Raw genomic sequence first — 8,285 nt, 5'->3', positions numbered from 1 at the left:
TTGGTGATTCTATCCCTATTATGCTAGTTATTTATGTTAGGTTCCTATATCAATAGGAATCATAATTTTGAATGACTAAGGTTAAGCCTTTGCTTTCTACAAATTTTTCCATATTAAAAAATTAAAAAATGTAAAGAGGGTATGTCCTAAAAGAATAATAAAAGGACAAAAAGAATAAGAAAAGGTCAAAAAATGAAAATATATGAACCCCAAAAAAACAAAAGAGACCATAAAAGTGTGCAAATCAAAATGCCACTACTATTTACTTTTATGCATAATAATGATTGTGTGAAGCTTGTTATTCATGCCACAATTCATGGTAATCAAACTATTTAATCTTGATTATACCATGGTTTGAATTTTATGTTTATAGTTAGAGAATAAAATCTGATCAAACAGTTTAATCCTGGTAGATCATTAGATAGGTAGAGAAAATAAAAGGAGCTCATCAGTTTAATCTTAGCTCTTGGATGATATAAGATTAGAATTAGATAGTTTACTTTGTTAAAGAAAAGGATTGATAAGGGTTTGCTAGCCTAAATGCACCCAAATAACATGAAGAAAAAATTGTAGGGTAAGTAAATGGGTAAGTAGAAGAAAAGTTGCAGAAATATCAAGTGATTACACAAAAAGCACTTATGTCATGTTTAAATGCATCTTTCAAATGTGCATGAGCAGTAAACAAAGCAAGGAAAATGGTTTACAACTTGGTGTATTTAACATCCCCTCAGTCATTTCACCCCTCTACTTACTAATTTCCCATAAATAAGTTCTAAGTTCTTAAAACCTTAAGTCAAAGAGGCTTAGAGTATTTCTCTGACTTTTGGAGGGACCAGACCCTCGGCTTAATGACTTATGGACACAAATGCTAGAACCCCCTTCATGAAAATTCATATCCCTTCATTTCCCCTCATTTCCCTAATAAAACCCCCTTTTCCTAAGGTTAAACACCATTTGCCTATGAAAAGTAAAAATCCTATGATTAAATCCCTTTTCCCTCAAAAACCCACAAAAAACACTTTATCCTAAGTATAAAGCGAAGTGCGTAGAAATGTTATGTTTTACCTTTTTACTTAGGAAAAACCCACTCCGCCCATTAGATTTCATATTAATTTCTAATTTTATTATATAATTCCCCCATATCCCTTTTCCCGTATATTAACTAAATCCCTATGTAAATACCCCCAACCCTTAGTTTTACTAAAAACTATACGTTTACCCCTTATCCCGGCAAAACATATAAATCCCCTCATTAACCCTAAATAATCACAAATCACTTGTGATTAAAGCATCAGCCCCCCCTAAAGCCTCCATACATTTCATCCATGCTATTCCCTCGCCTGACCACCATCCGATCATTTGCGCCCAAATCCTACGGTCTGCAACTATATTGGGCTCACCTAACGCCCGACCTTTACCCAAAGAGTTAAACCCCACTATTAAGCTCTGCTCGATCATTTTCAAACCTATGATTAAACCTTAAATAAACCCATACCACCAAGGTTTAAAGCATTGGGCCCCTCCCTAAACCCAAGCTTTATAACCCACGCGTTTCCCTTGCCCAATTGTCATCCGATCAACATTCGCTTCATCCAACGCTCCACAGCCATATTGGCTGGGCCCAATCACTGATCTTTACCTACCCGATAAAGTTGTTTTCCCTGACCCCCCACTACCACGTGTCAAACGCTGCAGCACATCAAGTGACCCCTCTCGAATACCGCCCGCGCCACAAAAGCGGTGCGACAACCCTCCAATACTGCTTCCCCGCTTAATCGAAAAAACGGCTAACTGTTCATTTCTAAAAAAACCCGCCAAAAGAAATTGTTTTTGTATAAATGCTCGAAAATCCCTCTTTTTGCCCTTTTCACACACTTTCTCTGTAAAACTGTGAAAGCCTTTGTGACTCCTGCAAACGCCGAATTGACCGACAGACCTCCAAATTCGCTCCAGAAGACACTACAGACAACCCAACTGACCTCCCAGTCCGTATAAGAACCGTACAAACCCTGCAACCGCCGCGAACCATCAATTTGAAGCCAATTCGCCCAATTCCAGGTATTTCACCATAGAATACCACTCCCTATTCAAAATTGGAAAATTTTAGCCTGTCAAGTATTTTCATTAAGTAAAATTAATTGAAAAAAAATTAAATTTAAGAAACCTGTAACCAAACCCTCTGATAAGTTTCCAAGTTCCATTTAAAAACCTTTGAATAAACCCCCAGTGCCTAATTCAAATCCACAAGAACTGAATAATGGCTGCCCATGTTGACCTAAACGTTAGACCTATCACAACTTCCCATTTGGACCTCGACCACCTTCCCTTGGCTGACGGGGACTTCCAAATCAAAGATACATCTACCCAGGGCCACTTGCTTAAAATTCAGTGTCAAAGTAGGGACAGATACCTCATCCATGTAGATGACATTGGCCTTTGGGAGTCAAATTTTTCAAAATATCAGTTCCCCCAAGTTCATATTTTCCCAGAAATTGTCCATATGTGCCATGCATGCTACATCCCTAGTCATAGAACCATAATGTCTCATGACCAAAAGGTGTTGTTTACTATCACAACTGAATCCATTAATGAAATGTTACACCTCCAACCAGGACCAAACCTGACTCCACTCTCAATTGGAGATTTATTAGACCAATACTCCAAACTAAGTCCCTCCAGACTAGCCAAATTGTTCCAAGATTTCATTGTTGAGGAGCAGTACATTCCTAAAAATCCCCCCCCCCCATATCTTTATGCCATGTTCTCTGAAAGGGGAAAACAAATCATCACCATGATATCATGTGTTCTAGGCTATTTTGCTAATGATTTTGTTAATGAACTCGTCCTGGATGTCATGTCAATCTATACCCCAGGACAACCTCCTGCTGTTGTGTACAATCATGTTGAGTTCATAGCTGAGAGAACGCATGAACAACTCACCAGGATGAACAATGAAAGAGTATTCAAATATTCATTTGTCCTCTACCATATGTTCTTATATAATCAACCAAGCAGATTTCCTTTTTCCCTCCAGAAGCTGGATACCAAAGGCCAGCCCAGGCCTGTTATTTTTTGGACCCCACTGTTCCATAAGTATGACTCACCATATACCTTTTCAGATTTCATAGATTTTTTTGTTCATCTAGTCATGACTATGTTGAAAAGAAGCCCTCATCCCAGAATAAGTCCAAAGATCAAAAGGGTCCTTCAGTTGTCCAAGAAAACCAAAGTGGGAGATTGGTACATTTATCAAAACCACATAGAGATAAGGATTTATGGTTGCCAACTTGCACCATATAAACAACCCAAATATCTCCCTATGAGGTTATTTTCTCTAGAGTACTATATGAAAATAATGAACTCTAATGAAATAAATTTTGTCTCGGACAAGAAAAGATCACAATTCGAAGTAAAAAACCAGTTGGGCCCCTTCATATGCAATTCTAGAGAGGCAGGGAAGGAAGCAGACCAAATTTTTCAACAACTAAAGTTCCAACAGAGTTTCATGTGGAGGTATGATCCTTAAGAATTCATGACCCGATTGAGAAAAAAGGCCAAGTTGGGACCTTATATCCACCACCCTATACCAGATATGGAAATATATGCAAATCAATCTGAATGGGTGGAAAACACTCTGGTAGAAAGAGACAGTACAAAGGTAGATGTAGAAAATGCCTTATATTGGAAAGTCAATTTGATGAAAGCTCATTTCTGCAGGTACCTAAACAACAAGAGCCAGCCATGAGCACCCCTCCTATCATGCAGACTCCTCAAAATGAAGAAATAAATCCCAAGAGAAACAGAGAGGGAGCTTCTACTTCAGGCATGGAAACATCTAATGTACAGTGCAAAACCACTCACAACAAAAGGCAAAGGCTTAATCCTATTTCTAAATAGGAGGATACAAAAGGATCAGCATAGGTGACCAACACTGAATTAGATAGAAGCAAGGGCACAACCCCATCTACGGAGACACATGAACCATCCACATCACAAACTCAAATGTTGGAAAGGCAGCTAAGTGTGGAAGTGTCTTCATTTAGCAGGCTTACTGACAAGGACCAAGACATAAAGGACAGATATAAAGAAATCAAAATGATAAATGAGAAGCTCAAAGCTCAGACATATGCTCAATAGTATTTTTGCCATAATTCGAAATATAAGGTCACAAGGAGTCATGATTTCAATTGGAAATCATGAGGGGTCATTTATCATTATAGAGGAGTCTAGGGCTCATATCATCAAACCTTGAGTATCATAAGTGGGTCACCTAAGTTTAGAGGTTAAGTCTACATCAAAGCAATCATGAGATGGATTAGGCACATATTTGGAGGTTGTGGTGAGTTAGTTTGAATATCATTTCAATGACAGGTTATGATTTCAGTGGGAAGATAATGGTCAGAATGACAGTCCTTTCCTTTTTCCTAGGCATTGCATTTTCCAGGAGGTGTTGCACATTCATAATTTCCATTCTCAATCACAATTATCATCATAATTTCCACTCCAAGCCATTTTTAAAGATTATTTGAACTTTCCTCTTCATTCCACATCACTTAGGCCTTCTCCATTTATTTCGGAAGTTGTGGTATGCTCGTTTTGATTCACTGCGAAAGGGAGGCAGGGGCACTACGAATCCACACAGCGTTGCAATTCTCACATATTGGTGGTTAATTCTCCTTCACAAGTGAAAATCCAAGTCTATCCTTGTCACTTAATGCTGAATGAATCCTAAATTGCATGTATGAACGAGCAAAAAATCATAGAAAGCCTGCAAGAGAAAAAATTCATCTTCGCTACGTTTTTGGGTGTGGAAATTAATGTTTGGTATTTTTTATGAAGGTTTGAAAGGGGCCTCTAGCATGGTTATAATTATGTCAGCATCGTGAAAATGATGTGCATATTTTTCAAAGACATCATTGTTCATCAAAACCTATAGCGGAAGGTGGCATTGCGCTTTCTCACTAGCACTGCATTTTTTATGAAAGTGAAATTTAGAGAGTTGGGGGCTTTGTGAGATAAAAATAAAGTTTCTAAGGAGTAATTTTGTGTTATCCAGGCCTTTTCACACTTTTTGAATTCGTCACCGAGCAACTCAAGGAGAGACCGGAGGTATCTCAACCATAGAGTGATGCGCTTTTGAGATTTGTTTTCACATAGTCACCATATTTTCACCATATCTCTTAGAACCTGTACCCATTTTCCCTTAAATTGGTATAGTAGATGTATGGGGATGAGATGAATAAACTCAATTAATTTCAGCCAAAAATGCTTCACTATTTTCGAGAAACAAGTTACTGTCACCTACATAAAATTTCAGAATTTTATCGAAATCTATGGGTCAGATTTAGCTCAAACGTAGTGCAGAGAAGAATTATTATTATATTAACTTTATCTCCAAATTTCATCTCAATATCATTCACCGTTCAGGAGATATTAAATAAATATCAATTGCGCTGTGAAAGTTGACAGTTTTGTTGCGAAAGTGGGGGACAGTCGAAAAGGAGGTCTACAGGCATTTTGATTCTTACTTCAGAGGTTCAACACCATCACAAAGGTATTTTAAGCATACACATTTTATTCATTTTGATAGAGGGGGGTTGCAACCATGTAGAACATGGAGGCTACTTCAATTTGTTGTGAATCTCGGTAATGCACTGCAAGTCTGGACATGTTAGCATCATTTCTTTTCAAATTTCGAACTTTTGGCTTCTAGAGTAGTTTAGATCATGTGGATAGGTGGCTTATTGTCTTTGGAGGTGTATTTAATGTTTATTTGAAAATATTCCAAGTTGATGATTTATTAGGAAAGTTATAATAAATAGGTCAAAGGTAGTTTCCTAGTGCCTAGGAAACTGGTTTTGTTTGTTATTTTCATGTAATTAGTTTTATCTATTAGGGGAATAGGTGGATTTCTAGCCCCTTAAACTTAGGAAGATCATATTGTATATAATTCATGAATTTAAATGTAGAAATGGTTGGTTGTTGGTTTAGAGAAAAGACTTTTGTGCACTATATTTTTTTGAAGCTTTTCCAGTGAATGAATGAAAGTTAGAAGGTGATTTGTAGGGATTCTTGTGTCAGAATCTTCGTGGTTTGTGCTACTTTTAATATTTTAATTTGTCTCAAGTGTTTAAATTTCTTAAATGTGTATCTTCTTTCTTGAAAAACAAGATATCTAATTCAAAATTCATTCTTCATGATGCTCTGATTTAGTTCTTCAAGTTATCAATGTTTTCATTCTAAAGCAACAATTTCGAATTCATCTATGGTATTGACACTCTATGTGTTGTATTTCACCTTTCTATACTCGCCCTCTATAGTGGCTAAACCTAAATTACACCACCAAGGCTGCCTACCTTGTCCCTACGAAGAAACCCTTTTCTCTTTCCATCATCTCACTAGACAAAAATAGATTTGACATGACTCCATGCCCAATGGATTTGTCTCTTTTGTCACCAACGTATATTTAAAAATCAAACCTTGTTGATCTTATTACCTATCCTAATATCATATTTGTTGAGTAACCTAAGTGAGAGATCCCTCTTCAGATTAGAAGGGCTAGATTCTGACCTAGAAGTGGTTTGTGGTTACCTCTGGAATTTCTCTCCTCAGCGTAGAGAAATTTACATAGTGCTAACACATGTTAGATAATTCGATGCTCCAATGAGCTTATTTCTTTCCTTGTAGAAAGAACCTATATGACCACTGGATTCATACATTATGAAATAATATGATACTTAATTTATAACCATGATTCTTCTTGATGGTGTCTCCAACCTTCTTGATGCCTCCAAGACCTTTGAAAAGACTTCCTTGAAAAATGTTCCCTAGGATTCCCCCAATGACAACTTTCAAGAGTGATGAATGATAAGATCCATTGATGCTTCCTTTAAAGATGTCTATCTCCCTTTAAGAGACAATCCTTCTTGAAATCTTTTGCTTCAATAATTCCTTGGGAGTTTTCTTTTTTCTTCACTTTGATAATAAATTCCTTCTAGTGTCCTTCCAACTACCTTTCTTGTTCACCTTAACTCTGATACCATGTTGGAAAATACAAAGTGAGCATCTTATTAATTCAATTTTCCTTAACCTCAATATTTCCTTGTGAACTTAATTAATATTCTTTATGTTCATTACTTCGATTTTTTTTCATCAAACAAATATTAATAATGAAACAATAAGAAATGACACAAAAGTTAGGCTCTTAACCAGGGAAAAACCCCTACAAGGGGAAACCCAAAAAACTCTTATCTTCTTATAGAATCTAGTTCAATTGAGACACAAAGACACAAACCCTAGACCAAGCCCTTCTCCAAGTACCAATTCAGCCCTCCAACAAGTCCTTCCATTATTCTACACCAACCAACTTTAATACTGCAACTCTTTTTGTAACTTCGATCCTGCAATGTTAGCCTGCATATTCTATAGAAACCCTAATTCACCTTCCTTTTGAGACCTTCCTAGAGCAAGACAGCCCAAGGTCAACAAGGTCAAGGTAGGGTATCCTTCCTTCCAGATGCAAGATACTACACTTTGTCCTCTTGAAATTTGGACCTACAACTTCAGCCTCCTTTTGAAACACCAAAAACACTAAAACTTCACTCGTGTGAGAGAGATAAAGTCCAAAAACAAGATTTTTCATCCTTCTTTCTTTTCCTATACCTTCACTCTCCTTTTCCCTGCTTCCCAGCTACAGATCGAATTCTTTCTTGATATATTGAATTTCTTGAGTGAGTGAGTGCTAAATGAGGTCAAACTGCTCCTTTATATAGCATTCTCAAGGGGTTGAATTCCCTCATTTAGGCTGAATTATAATGTTGGAGTTTTCAGGACTTTTTAGACTTAAAATAATTATTTTTAAAAGTACATCTTTCCCATAATGGCATTATAACCATGATGTTGACTCCTTTGACTCATGACAATAAATCCTAAGACCTAAGAAACCCTAGAGGCATGAAGAACATGCTTTTACCTAGAAAACCATCAATAAAGAGCATGAAACCCATGATTTAATAATAATAATAACTTTTTTTCTTCTCTTGTTTGTTACATATGATACATATTGAAATGAATACAATAATAATTATGAAGACCAAAACTAGTTACATTTTCAACAGGTATTCCCTTAAAGATCTTCCTTTATAACATAGTACATGTCCCGACTTCCTTTGAGTCCTCCTTCCTCATTATCCTCCCCTAACTCTCTTCTTACTCTAGTATTTTATTTCCATGATGACCAAATCAATCTCCTTATCAAGTTTCCTATTTATAGGCTCTATCGTAAG

The sequence above is a fragment of the Pinus tabuliformis genome, chromosome 3_1 (genome assembly GCF_031772625.1).
Source record: "Pinus tabuliformis cultivar Carrire ecotype Pingquan chromosome 3_1, CPIR1, whole genome shotgun sequence".
Classification (NCBI taxonomy): Eukaryota; Viridiplantae; Streptophyta; class Pinopsida; order Pinales; family Pinaceae; genus Pinus; species Pinus tabuliformis.
Note: the sequence above shows the minus strand (reverse complement) of the source record.